This window comes from Echinops telfairi, unplaced genomic scaffold (genome assembly GCF_000313985.2).
Source record: "Echinops telfairi isolate 266 unplaced genomic scaffold, ASM31398v2 ScPeMD7_17;HRSCAF=63, whole genome shotgun sequence".
NCBI classification, from domain to species: Eukaryota; Metazoa; Chordata; class Mammalia; order Afrosoricida; family Tenrecidae; genus Echinops; species Echinops telfairi.
This window is the reverse complement of record NW_022103914.1, coordinates 5,785,947-5,800,545: the sequence shown is the minus strand read 5'-3', so window position 1 is coordinate 5,800,545 and position 14,599 is coordinate 5,785,947.

The window sequence follows — 14,599 nt, the reverse complement described above, 5'->3', positions numbered from 1 at the left end:
CACTTGCTGATGAAGATCAAAGATTGTAGCCTTCAGTAAGGATTGCAACCCAATGTAAGGAAGACCAAAACACTCACCACGGGACCAATGTTAACATAAATGGAGAAAAGATTGAAGTTGTCAAACATTTTGTCCTACTTGGATCCACAATCAATGGTCATGGGAGGAGCAGTCAAGAGATCAAAAGACGTGTTACGTTAGGTAAATCTGCTGTACAAGACCTCTTTAGCATTTTGAAGAGCAAGGATGTTACTTTAAGGACTAAAGTCCACCTGACCCAAGTCAAGGCATTCTCTATTGCTTCCATATGCAGTGAAAGTTGGACATTGAATAAGGAAGGCCGTAGAAGAATGGATGCATTTGTATTGTGGTGCTGGGGAAATAGTGAAGGTGTCATGGACTGCTAAGAGGACAAACTGGCCTTTCTTGGAAGAAGTGAGGCCAGAGTGCTCCTTAGAGGCTGGGATGTCAAGACTTCATCGCTTGGCTGAGCACCAGAATCCTCAGTGTCCAGTGAGTCCCAACCTCTATTTTCATGGCTGAGACAAGTCAGTGAGCTTAGGAGTCAGGGTGCTTTTGAAAAGGAAAATGTTATGATAAATGATGTTTAAAAACCATGGTCTCATTTATAAAACTTTTTTTATATTGATGTCTTATATGAGTGTCTCAATTCTGTGAGGTGATTACACTAGGCATTATAAATACCCATTTACAAATGAGAAAACAAGCTCACAGAAGATAAGGGACTAGCTCTAAGCCCCAAGGAGGTAATAACCACCCTGTGGCCCATTGCCTCGTCCCCCCGTCCGGCTCCGGATGGTGGTCGCATGTGGTTTTTACTTTGCCACACTGATTTTTATTGAGGTCTCAAAAGCATATGAACCTAGTACCTTTCTCACTGTGTTCCCCTCAGGTGATTGTAAGAGTGGATTTAGGGGGGAGTCGTGAGAAGAGTTGTTATTGTTAGGTATCGTACTATCAGCTCTGACTCATGGTGACGAAACACCGCTTGGTCCAGCGCCATCCTCACAATTGTTATGTTGGAGCCCATTGTTGTGGCTACCGTGTCTTCCTCTTTTCCGCTGACCCTCCACTTTACCAAACATGATGTCCTTTCCCAGAGCCAAGCCTCTCCTGATCACATGTTCAAAGTATGTGAGGCGAAGCCTTGGCATGCTCACTTCTAAGGATCATTTGGTTTGTACTTCTTTCAAGACGGAGTTGCTGGTTTTCTAGCAGTTCGTGGTACTTTCGAGATTCTTCACCAATGCCAGAAGTAAGACTCATAACTTCTTCTTTAGTCTTCCTGATTCATCGTCCAGCCGTCACATGCATGTGAAGTGGTGAAAATACCCTGGCATGGGTCAGGTTTACCTTAGACTGCCAGGACACGTGGTCAGTCTTCAGTGCTTTCAAGAGATCTTGTGCCTCAGATTTTCCTAACACAGGACATAATTTGATTTCTTTCTTCTGCTTCCATGGGCATTGATAGGGATCTAAGTAGACTGACGTTCTTGACAACGTCAATCTTTTCATTGAGCATGGTGTTTTGGATTGGTCCAGTTGTGAGGATTTTGGCTTTCGTTACATGGCGTTGGAATTCATCCTGAAGGCTGCAATCCTTGATCTTCATCAGCAAGTGCCAGGCAAGGTGGTGTCAGCACATCACAGCCTGTTCATAAATCCTTCTCCACTCCTCATCATAGAGTCCAGCTTCTTTAATAATTTGTTCAGCATTTAGATTGAATAAGTATGGTGAAAGGACACAAGTCAGATGCACACCTTTTCTGATCTTAAGCCATGCACTGTTTCCTTGCTCTGTTCTAAACACTATCTCTTGATCCATGTCTGTACATGGATCTGCATGAGCACAATTAAGCGTTGTAAAATTCCCCTTCTTTGCAATGTTATTGATGGTTATTTGAATGCCTTTGCATAACCAATGAAACACAAACAAACGGCTTTCTGTTGTTCTCTGCTTTCAGCCAAGACCCCTCTGATGCCAGGGGTGGTAGGTAGCCCTCATTTCACGTCCTCTTCTGAATCTGGCTGAAATCTCTGGCAGCTCTCTGTCAAGGCAGAGCTGCAACTGTTTTTGAATTATCTTCAGCAAATTTTCATTTGCATGTGGTACAAACGATATTGTTCAATAATTTCCATATTCTGTTAGATCACCTTTCTTTGGAACGGGTACAGATTTGGATCTCTTCCAGTTGGTTGGCCAGGTAACTGGCTTCCAGATTTCTTGGGACAGACTAGTGAGTGTTTCCTGTGCTTCATCACTTGTTAAAACGTTTCAATTGGTGGATTCCTGGAGCCTTGTGTTTCTGCCAGTGCCTGCAGTGCGGCTTCTGCTTCTTCCTTCAAGACCATCAGTTCTCGATCATATGCTACCTCTCAAAACGGTTAAAAGTAAACCCATTGTTTTGGGTATAGTGACTCTGTGTATTCCTTTCATCTTGTTTTGTTGCTTCCTGCATCATTCACTATTTTGTCCATAGAAGCCTTCCATGTTTAAACTTGAGACTTAATTTCCCCCCTCCCATTTCTTTCAGCTTGAGATATGTTGAGCATATTCTTCCTTTTTTGGCTTTCTAACCCCAGGTCTTTGCACATTTCATTATAATACCTTGGTTTCTAATTCAGACCATAAACAAAAATTAATTCTAAGGAACTATAGACCTAACACTAAGAAATCTAAGAGTGAAAACTATAAAACTCTTAGAAGAAAACACAGCAGTAAATCTGTGATTTTGGATCAGGTGGATGATCTCTTAGTTTGGACACTAGAAGTCGAAGTGACATTAGAAATTGATAAATTAAGCACAATAAAAGTTCCGCAAACAAAAAAAGAAATTGATAAATTAAATTTCATCAAAATTGGGGGGGGGGTTTGTACTGCTGGCATCAGTGACGTCGCTTCCTGCATCACAACAATACACAATTCACCACAGTACGACAAGCTGACAGACGAATGGAATGAGGAAGGTACTAAAATCATATTCTTTGGGGATCTTTATAAAATGGTTCCTGACCACTGTAATTTGATTCCCAACCACACATGTTCTGTCTTCATGGCTTCCTTCCCCAAATAGCATGTGTAGGCAAAGCCACAGGCCAGATCACAGGTTGGGGCCCAGTTTTGCATCTCAAGGGACAGAGGATTCAGCAGGTGAATGACGAGTGCAAGAACCAAGTGGCTTTGGAAAGCCCTTGGCAACATCTATGATCTTTCCATTCTATTTTCCCATGGGCTTTTTGAAGCTCCTCGTTTGGGAAGGGATTGTGAGAGGCCCTTGCCTTTCAGGTGCACACCTCGTGGAGGAGAACTGGGGCCTCGGAGGTAGGGGCGGGGCCAGAGGGACCAGCCAGCTTGAGCCCTTTTTCACCTTCTGCCTTATTTCTAGAGTGGCTGGGTGTCAATGGAGATGATGACCCGGAATGATCATGGCAGTGGGTAAGTCAGGAAAGTATCAAAGGGAAGAAGAGAGGGAGAGGGACTAGGATGTTCATGGTCAAGGAAATTGGAAAAGCACAGACCAGAAACTTAAATGTCCGTTGGGTGCACTGTCCTCCAGAGGACATCAGCCTCCCAGAAAGCATGATCTTTGTGGCTCAGCCCACCACAAGGTGTGGGTTTAACCCTGCAGTGGGACTGAGGAACTAGTCAACTTTTTCGGCTCTCTGAGTCTCCTCCTGCAAGCTCCTCTTCACACTGCACCCTGGGCACCCCACCTTGCCCTTGCCCTTGCCCTGAGTCACTGCGGTGTTCCACTGCTGCCCCCTGCTGGGAGCACACTGTGGGCCTCGGGCAGAGGGATTCCTCTGGAGGATGGCGTCTTACCATAGCAGAGTCTGGAAAGGAGGGGTAGCTAAAGAACAGGTTAAAAAAAAAAATCAACATTTTACAATATAGGCAAACACACAAACAAATCTTTTCAGGAAATGCCTGAAACATCTGGCTTATAATTAAAAGCCCGGGGCCATTGAGTCAATTCCAACTCATAGTAACTCTCTAGGACAGAGTAGAACTACTCCATTAGGTTTCTGAGGCTATGAATCTTTATAGAAGCAAATAGCCTCATATTTCTCCAGCAAAGCAGTTAGTGGGTTTGAACCGCTGACCTTGAGTTTAGTAAGCAGGTGTCTGAACCCATTATGCCACAGTGTACCTTGGTTTCTAATTCAGACCATAAACAAAAAATTAATTCTAAGGAACTATTAGACATAACGCTAAGAAATCTAAGAGTGAATACTGTAAAACCCTTAGAAGAAAACACAGCAGTAAATCTTTGTGATTTTGGATCAGGTGATGGTCTCTTAGTTTGGACACTAAAAGTCGAAATGTCATTAGAAATAGATAAATTAAATTTCATCCAAATTTGGGGGGAAATTGTACTTCAAAAGGACCTCTCAACAAAAAATAAATAATCCAATTTTTAAATAGGCAATGGATTAATATAGACATATCTCCAAAGAAGATAGGCAAATAATCAACAAATACATGGCAAAATGTTCAAAACCACAAGGAAATACCATTTTACACCCAATACGATAGTTATTATAACAATAGTCTTCATAACAAACACACCACCACCAGGTGGATTCCGGCTCATATCAACCCTAAATAGCGTTTCTGAGATAATGCCGATATCAGTCATGAAGTTAGCCATTATAAATGGTGCAATCAATGGTTTCTAGTATGTTCACTAAACCATGCAACTGACAAATGCATAAACAAAATGTGATATACCCAGTGGTATAAAGAAATGAAGTACTAATCCCAGCTACAAATGCATGAACCTTGAAAACATTGTGCTCAGTAAAAGAAGTTCACAAAAGCAAACTCAAAAGTTCACAATATTATATCATTCCATTCATATAAAATGCCCCCAACAGGCAAAGCTTTGGAAAAAGAAAGTAGGTGAGTAGTTGCTACAGCCTCTGGGCAAGGGAAGATGGGAAGTAACTGTGCATGGGCTGGGGTTTCTTTTCACTGTGATCCTAAAGGCCAGCAGTTTGAAACCACCAGCTACTCTAAGGGAGAAAGACTGGGCTTTCTACTCCTGTAAGCAGTCTTGGAAAGTCATGGGGGGTCTTCTGGGGTCGCTTTGAGTTGGTGATAGCACTGAGTTTGGTTTGGCTTTTTTTTAAATAAGGTTATTATGAGTCAGAATGGGCTCGATGGCAATAGGTTTTTGGAGTGAAAGTGAAAATATGCAGAAACTATGATCTAGGATGGGCACTTCCAGTAATATATTATTGTGGGACAATGGCATATATAAGGAGCCCTGGTGGTACAGTGGGCTGCTAACTGCTAGACTGGCTGTTCAAACCCACCAGCCACTCCATGGGAGAAAAATGAGGCCGTCTATTCCCATACAGATCTATAGTCTCAGAGCAGCTCTACTCTGTCCTATAGGGCTGCTATAGTTGCCATCTACTCAATGGTGGTGGGTATTATATATATAGTGGAGATATAGGACTATACCTGGTGGTATAGTATCTATGCACAAAATTCATTCCTATATTGTTTTTAATAACAAAAGCTGAAAAACAGCCTAACTGTCCATCAACAGAAGACTAGATTGTATATGGTGATAAACTTTGATCTAGACCATGAAAGATGAAGTAACATTTCAAACAGAAAACTGTGCACCAATTCACTGCAGCACTATCACAACAGCCAAAAGGTAGCAACCACCGAAATGCCCATCACCAGATGAGCTAAACGGGTAAACAACATGTGGAACACACACAATGGACTACTGTTGTTGTTGTTGTTGGGTGCCGTTGAGTTGAGTCCCACTCATATGACTCTGTATAGCAGAACAGCATCCGCACAATCATTGTTATGTCAGTTGGTCATATTCTGGTGGCGTGGTATTGCTGTGATACTGGAAGTTATGCCACTAGGATTTCAAATACTAGCAGGCTCACCCAGAGTGAACAGGGTTCAGCAAAGTTTCCAGACTGAGAACAGACTCCGAAGGAAGATTAGGCTTTCGACTTCAGAGGGATTGACCACTGACAACATTATGGATGGTTTACTAGGCAGCTATCCAGACAAATGGGCTCTGGTGCATGTCTCAACATGGATGAGCCTGGAGGACAGCATCCTGGGTGAAGTAAGCCAGTCATCAACGGACAGATATTGTAGGGTCACGCTTAGATTAAGTAAGCCGAATATAGAAACCGAAGATTTTTAGTGGTTACCAGGCTGGCAGGAAGGGAGAACAGGGGATCCCCTGCTGAGCGGACAGTGAGTCATGTTAGGGGTCGCAGACTCATTCAGAGAAAGATGGTGGTACTGGCCGCTCCACAGAGACACCAGGGTCTATGTCACTGACTCATTCGTGTACAGATTGTTGAATTGGCAACTCATGGTTTTACCACCATGTAAAAGAACAAACAGAAACATGGACTTTGAGTCTGCTAGACCTGGGGGTGGTGGAAATGAATTAACACATCTTTGCAAAACTGTGGATCAGTCCCAAGAACAGAGTCTTGCAGGAAGACATCCGTATACAAGTGAGGAAATGTGACAAACAGGGCCAACTCTTTTTGGAGTACTATATACATAGACAAGCATAAAAACAAAACAGGGGTGGGGGTGGGGAGCTGGCAAGTATCAACTTCTGGAGAGGAAGGACAAGGAATCCAATCAGAAGCAGGGTAGCGGGCCTGCGGCTGTATCAGTGATGTTTCCTTTCTGGGCAGAAATGACCTGATGCCAACAGGGCCAGTATGAAGAGACGCTCAAGGTGGACAGCGGTCACACGGGTTTGTTGTCATCTCCTTGACTGCTCCTATGGATTTAGAAGAGATCAGAATTCCTGAACACAAACAGAACCAGTTATGACTGACACGGCAGAGAAAGCTTCCAGCACGCATCGACAAAAGGGCAGAGGGGGTGGGATGGAGCCAGAGCAGTCACAGAATTCCTGGGAAGCAGGACATGGATTGAAAATTGGTGGAAGAAATCAGGCTGGTAACATTTGGGACCTTCGGAACCTGAACATCGCCTGGAACGGAAGAACAAAATAAAAGGACCGTTTGGACGCCTTGGTGCTGAACGACTTGCTGCAAACGCCATGAACAGCTCTGAGGAACAAAGGTTCGGAGCAGTTGCTGAATTAGTACATTGCCGTGAGTGAATTTTTATCCAACACATTTTTCTCTGGCAACTTGGTATATGTCTAAATGCGTCCTACCTTGGACACGGTGTCCAGAAAATCTAAGTGCTAGAAAACAAACCACACAAACCAGCCTCACTACCATCGGCCGATGCCCCTCCTAATGGCCTAGAGGGCAGGATAGAACTGCCCCTGTACCTTTGCCACCTTGCAATTGCTGGCAGGAGTAGGAAGCCCCGTCTTGCTCCCGAGGAGCGGCTAGTGGCTGTGAACTGCTGACCTTGCAGACCGCTGCCCAACTCGAAACCAGTATGTCACCCGGGCGCCTCAGTGCTAGCAAAGGCAGCATGATTGGTACCGTGGAGGGTTAGTGAAGGCGAGGGAGACCTCGATGAGCTGGATGGGTGCAATGGCTGAGAAACAATTGACTCAAACCAGCCCATGGTTCGCCCTGTTAGACAGACTGTCACCAGGAGTGGGAGCCAATTTGACAATGACTAACAATAATAGTGACCCTTTGAAGTTGTTCTCCAGTGACACCCCTCCAGGAAATTACTTGGATTAAGCCCCTCCCTCCTTCACAAACACTCCTTTTCTTCTGAAGCCCCGCAGTATACGCTCTGCATTTCTGTAGCTGTCAACTATTCTACTCAATACTCTGAGACTAGTCAGGAACCCTGGTGGTGTAGTGGTTATGCATTGGGCTGATAACCACAAGGTTGGCAATTCGAAACCACCAGCTACGCCTTGGGAGAAAGACAAGGCTTTCTACTCCTGTAGAGAGTTACAGTCTCAAAAACCTAAAGGGGCACTTCTACTTTGTCCTACAGGCTTGCTATGAGTCTGAATCAACTCGAAGGCAGTGAGTAAGCGCAAGCACTTAAGAAAGATGGGGCTTTCGGCTCCCAAAGAGATTTACAGTCTTGAAAATCCACAGGGGCAGATCTACCCTGTCCAAGAGGATCACTATGAGTCAGAATCGACTGGATGGCATTGAGTGGTCAGGCTACTTAGACAGGCTTTCACATCCTTGCTGGGCCATGAGACCCTTGAAGGCCCGGCTTCTTTGTCTGGTGGTGCTCATGGTAGGGGAGAAGAGAGAGAGGGACCTGAAGTTCTAGCAGAGGAAAGGATCAAGTAGCTAAAAAGGTCTGTTTCTCCAGCCTGCAACGTGCAGGGTGCCTTTTCCCGCTCTGTGCTTTGTGCTTAGGCCACAGACTTTTGCTGTTTCAACGTTTTCCCTTCTTAGGCTATTTCCTTTGAGATGCAGTTCTGCCAATTTCTACCTTCAGGCTCAGCCTACAGTGCCAGCCTGCCAGTATGGTGCCAGGGAGATGCTGTCAGAGGAAGCAGATCTAGATCATATGCTGAAACCTTTTTCTTGGCAGCAACAACAGCAGCAGCGGCAGACTCAGCGCAGCCTGGGCGTGTACAGTAGCAGATAAGGAAGGAGCCCAGAGCCAGGCTGCTGTCGGGTGCTGCAGGGGAGCACCCAGGTCTATGAAAGGCAAAAGCTACTGCTGGTCAGAACTAGGCCATGTTGAGCAAATAGCAATATAAGCTGTCCAATGAACATGTAGTATGAGGGTGTCCCATGCAATATTTGTCTCACAGCTCATGGAGTTGAGAACGGAAGGAGATAGAAGCTAGTCTGGGCCCCTGAGTGTGTGCTTTGAGGGAGGTGGTGTGTCTTGTTCCCAGATGTCTCCTTGGCCACTGACTCCCCAGGCTAGCCAGCCGCTTCCACAACTACTTGTGTCTTCCCCTCAGGGAGCACTCTAGCTAGAAGATGGTTATATGTTGACATGCTCCCCTGCCCCTGAGGGAAAAGTGACCAGACTCTTTAGTCATGCAAATGGAGATTCTGAAAGTTGTGTGGCATTAGTAACTATTGTGTGTCTGCACCTTTAGATAATGAGAAGCCCGTTGAGATGTTGTGAGAAATAAGTGAGAGAATGGCGGTGGGTGGCACATTGTCTTGTTTATTTATCTGAAAGGTTAAGCACAGCCTCTATGAAGCCCTGGGGAGCAGCAACCCTGCCCGGGCACTGGGGGTGCTGTCTGGGGAGGGGGGTTCAGTAAATCGCAGGAAAAGGAAGGACAATCAGAGCTGTTTGCAAATAATCTGCATGGGAAGCTCTTCGTGTTTTAGTTTTTGCTGCTAGTCATGATTCTGAGCAAAGAAGAGATTTTTTTTTATTTTTTATTTTAGCCTCAGTCGTGAATTTTGAACCTCCTGAAGGTCCTGGAAGAGGCCTGCAGTGGGCAGGCCCTGCAGTACCTTGGGTCTTTGGGTCTCTGCATCCTCACAGGAGCGAAGCCCTTTTTAAACAAAAAATATTTCATTGGGGGTTCGTACAGCTCTTATCACAATCTATACCTACATCCATGTGTCAAACACATCTGTGCAGTTGTTGCCATCATCGTTCTCAAAAGGTTTTCTTTCTACTTGAGCCCTTGATATCAGCTCCTCATTTTCCCCCTCCCTCCCCGCTCCCCCCTCCCTCAGGAACCCTTGATAATTTATACATTTTGTCATATCTTACACTGTCTGGCGTCTCCCTTCACCCACTTTTCTGTTGTCCATCCCCCAGGGAGGAGGTTATATGTAGATGCTTATAATGGGTTCCCCCTTTCCACTCCACCCTCCCTCCACCCTCCCGGTATCGCCACTCTCACCACTGGTCCTGTAGGGATCATCTACCCTGGATTCCCTGTGTTTCCAGTTCCTATCTGTACTGATCTACATCCTCTGGTCTAGCCCGATTTGTAAGGTAGAATTGAGATCATGATAGTGGGGGAAGGAAGCATTTGAGAACTAGAGGAAGTTGTATGTTTCATCATTGATACCCTGCACCCTGACTGGCTTGTCTCCTCCCCGTGACCCTTCTGTAAGGGGATGTCCAGTTGCCTACAGATGGGCTTTGGGTCTCCACTTTGCACTCAACCTCATTTACAGTATGATTTTTTTGTTCTTTGATGCCTGATACCTGATCAGAGGGAAGGCCTTTAACCCCTCCTAGGGGTCTCTAAGATAGGGACTTGGGTGTAAGAGGCCCTGGTCACGAAATCGGGGTACACACTTAGACGAGGGCAAGGAGGGAAGCTTTCCCTGAGCCCCGGAGTCCACAATGGAGTGTGCACTCGGCTGGGAACAAAAGGGCTGGCACCTCGGGTCCACTCAGGGACCTTAGAAGAAAGGCCTGGAAATTTGCCCCTGAAAGTTGCCACGGGAAGCCCTGTGGTGCATAGTACTACTCTGCCACACCGAGTTCACCTGAGTTAGAGTGGATTCTGCAGCAGCTGGTTAAAACGGAAGGCTGACACCCATAGCTCCAAGTTCCACCGCTGGAGAAGCAGGCATAGTTCGGTTGGTTGGATTTAATATCACTATTTTCCTGTCCTTCCCCTAAAATGTGTCTTCGGTTCACCTCACTCCCATGATACCCTCTGGACTGTGACCCTTAACTCACCCCAAGAGCTACCAACGTGAAGCCCCAGGGTCATCGGGGAAAGGAGTCGGCGAGAAGATGTGAACCTATTGCCCACAAGAAAAGCACAAGCGATTCGACATGCAAGTCCCTCGTTTGCAGCGCTCCCGAGGAGCAGTCAGTGCGCGCTTCCCGAAACCATCAAAGCCAGCGAAACCGGCTGCCACTGTCTCTCCCACCAAGAGAGCCAAATGCCACCGAAAAGCAGATAGATCGCCAGGCCTTTCTTCCAAGGTCCCTCTGGCCTGTGAGGGGCATGGAAACCATTTGCCCCACCCAGGGACTCATTCCGTAGTTTCTTTATTAAAGAAGGAAGAATCCAGAATTTTTATATATATTTTTGAGCGTTTTACAAACCAGCTCCTGGCGGGCACGTTGCAGTGCAGCGCACGCACACACACACACACACACACACACACACACACACACACGCACACATGCACGCACACGGCTCAGGCAGTGTCTGTGGCCTCCCAGGCTCTGGAATTGAGACAGCGGATCGGCTTCACTCCAGGGGACCGTCTCGCTTTGACGCTCTCTCACTCTGTGGGGTAGCCTTGCTCGCTGACCCATCAGTGTCTTCTCCTCATCCCTTTCGGCCCCTCAGATTCCCCAAATGAGCTAGTCTCATACGACCAAGCTTTGAAATGAAAGCGTGTCTGCTTGTGTCTTGGCGCAGTGCCCAGCCTTGCTCCTCTTTGACCACCCCTTCCCTCCTTGCCCAGCCATAGAGATACAGGGCTAGGACCCCCAGCGGCCTTCTAGCTCCTCCTCTCTTCCCCCCTCTCCCCTGATCCTAGCTAATAGGCCTAGCAGTGGGATTTGGGATCCCTACCTTGGGAATTTAATGTTGGACTACAAAACTCCAATCTCACCCTGAGTTGATCTCTTGAGTGAAGGACATGACCTTTTCCCACAGTGTCAACTTTGTAGATGAGAACGTTTTAGGGAGAGAACAAACCATTGACTAAGGGACAAAGGAGAGGTGGTCCTTCCAGCCTCCCAATGTTTTCCCATCACCTCGGCCAAGGGCCTCAGGATGTCCAGTTGCATATCTGCCTTTGGGCCTCTTTGAGTTGCCTCTACCATTCTTAAAATCTTTCTCTCTCTCTCTCTTTGGGCCTCTTTGAGTTGCCTCTACCGTTCTTAAAATCTTTCTCTCTCTCTCACACACACACACACACACACACACACACACACACACACACACACCAAACTAAAAAAACTCACTGCCATTGAGTCCATTCTGACTCAAGGATTCTATAACACAGGGTAGAACTGCCCTGGTGAGTTTCTGAGGCTGTAACTCTTTATGTGAGTAGAAAGCCCTGCCTTTCTTCTGAGGAGCAGCTGGTGGTTTCGAACTGGCGACAATTGTGGATCGCAGCCCAACACTGCCCAACATGAAGGTCAATTTGCTGCAATAGGTGTTGGTTTAACTGAGTCCAAGTGAGGACAAATTTACGTAACCCTAAAGGCCAAGTATAAGTTGTCAGACATTCCTATTAAGTCAGATGTCCCATAACCCAGTGACAGCCTTAGTACTATTATGCTCCCAAATGTCAACACCAAAAGGTGCCTCACTCTTGATAGTCCATTTATCTTCCGGGGTGTCTCTGAAATCCATCCTCTTCTCCCCTCCTTCCCTTGCAGACACTGTGTACGTCCAGGTTTGACCTTGGACTCCTGATGGAGGCCTCCCGTTTAATTGACCATCATTGACAGTTGGAGAAATCATTTTAAACACAGTGGATCATGCCAGGCTTCTGCGGACACCATTTCAATAGGATAAACCCAAACTTCTTAGAATGACGGTCGATACAGCCTCAGGTCCCTTCCTATCGCTCCTCCAGTATGCACCCTGCTCCAGAAACACTGCACTAACGTAGACGCCTGGATCATGGATCTATTCTCATTACTCTCTGCTCATCTTCTCCGATTCAGCCTCAATATCACCCTGTGAGGAACTGCCTTCCCTATTCCACGCTGCACCTCATACCTAAGTCCATGAAAGCAGGTTAAACCAGTGAGTTAGCGCCACATGTGCTTTCTCCCTATCTGGTGAGCAACTTCAAAGAGACCATGGGTTTGTTGGTATTTTGTTTTTGCTTCCTCATCCCTGTGCACTTCCGACCTAGCATGAGCGGGAGTACATAACGAGTGTTCAGAGAATGCTAATGGATTATGCATTACCACTCCTATGTTGTCATACTTTCTAAGATATTCAGTGGATGACTAACAGCCAAATGGGCAAGATCTTGAACAGTGTCAGAAGCTATGCTCAGCCATCGTCCCCTAGCAGACACGGCAGGCTGAATGTGGCTCCTGAAGCAGGTAAGAGCCCGATTCCAAGTAGGCTGGGTTTGCAAGGGTGGATGCATTTGGCTGCTTCCAAAAATTTTTGTAGCCAACGGGAGTTTCAGAAAATGGTTATTCATCCTTGTCCTGGGCAACTTGCTCATGAACTACATTGCTCTTCTTTCTGTTTGCCCAAGGGGGAGATCTCCTCCAGTATGCACCCTGCTTCCAGAAACACTGGACCAACGTAGACGCCTGGATCATGGATCCATTCTCATTAATCTCTGCTCATCTTCTCCGATTCAGCTTAAATATCACCCAGTTTAGGAACTGCCTTCCCTATTCCACACCCAACCTGCCACTTTCTTAAATCCCCCTTCCTTTCCATGTGGAGGTGACCAACAAAGGGCCAGGTGAATGAAATACCATTTTAACATTGGTTGGAAAAAGTGACTGTTTGCTACCTTCAATCATCTCTATGTACATACGCCCACCAGGGGCCCTGGTGGCGTGGGGGTGATGCACAGGGGTCCAATCTGCATGGTCGGCAGTTGGAAACTACCAGCAGCTCCTTGGGAAAAAGACCGAACCTTCTACTCCCGTAAACAGTTGCAATCTTGGAAACCCACTGGGGGACACTTTGCGTCACCATTGACTCGAAGGAAGTGCATGAGAGATAGGTATATATGTCTGTATGTTTCGAAGCTGTGCACAAGGTTTCTTACCTTTGAAGGGAGGAGCCACGTCCTTCTTCGTTGTCTGTTCTGAGTCTGGAAGCTCCGCTGAAACAGGTTCACTTTGGGTGACCCTGCTGGTATTTGAAGTACCAGTGACATAGCTTCCAGCAGCACGGCAGCACACAAGCCACCACACTGTAACAGTGTGACAAACGGACATACAAATGGTGGTAAAGTGGAGGGGGAGAGAAAAATAGGAATGCCCTCCCCAAGATGGATTGACCCCGTGGCTGCAGGGACAGGCTCCGGCACAGGAACGATTGCAAGGCTGGTGCAGGACTGTGCAGTGTTTCGTTCATTCTGTTGTGCAAAGGCTCGCAATGGGTCGGAACCGACTCAATAGCACCTGACAACCACCACCACAATCACATCTATTGTGCCTTTAATCAGGTTAATTTGGACATTCTCATTTTAATGAATTACTTCAGAGAACCTTTCTAATAACGAAAGGACTGGGGGCCAGCGATTTGCCATCCTACGAAGGTCTGACCAGAAGACCGTCCATGTATTCTAAGGGAGGATGACGAGGCTCTCTCCTTCCGAAGAGTTAATCTTGGAAAGCCACAGGGGCAGTTCTGCTTTGTTCTATAGCGTCTTCCTACAGACCCCACGTGATGATGACAGTGTGTTGTTTGGGAAGTAACCAGAAGCCAAACCTGCTGCTGTCAAGGACCACCCTGTGACAGAGCACTGCTCCCACAAGGTCCCCATGGCTGGAGATTTCATTTCTCCACTGAGCAGCTGGTAGGTCCCACCCGCCAACCGACCCACCCACCTTGTTAGCAGCCATGCCCGTCACTGCTGGGCAACCAGGGTCCCTCACCAGAAGGCAGCCACGACTGCAAAACCAGCCCCTTTTCCATTTCATCCTCCACTCTCTTCAGAGAGGACAGGATTTAATGGCCCCTCACTTTTGTTTTCATGTCTTGAAACAAAA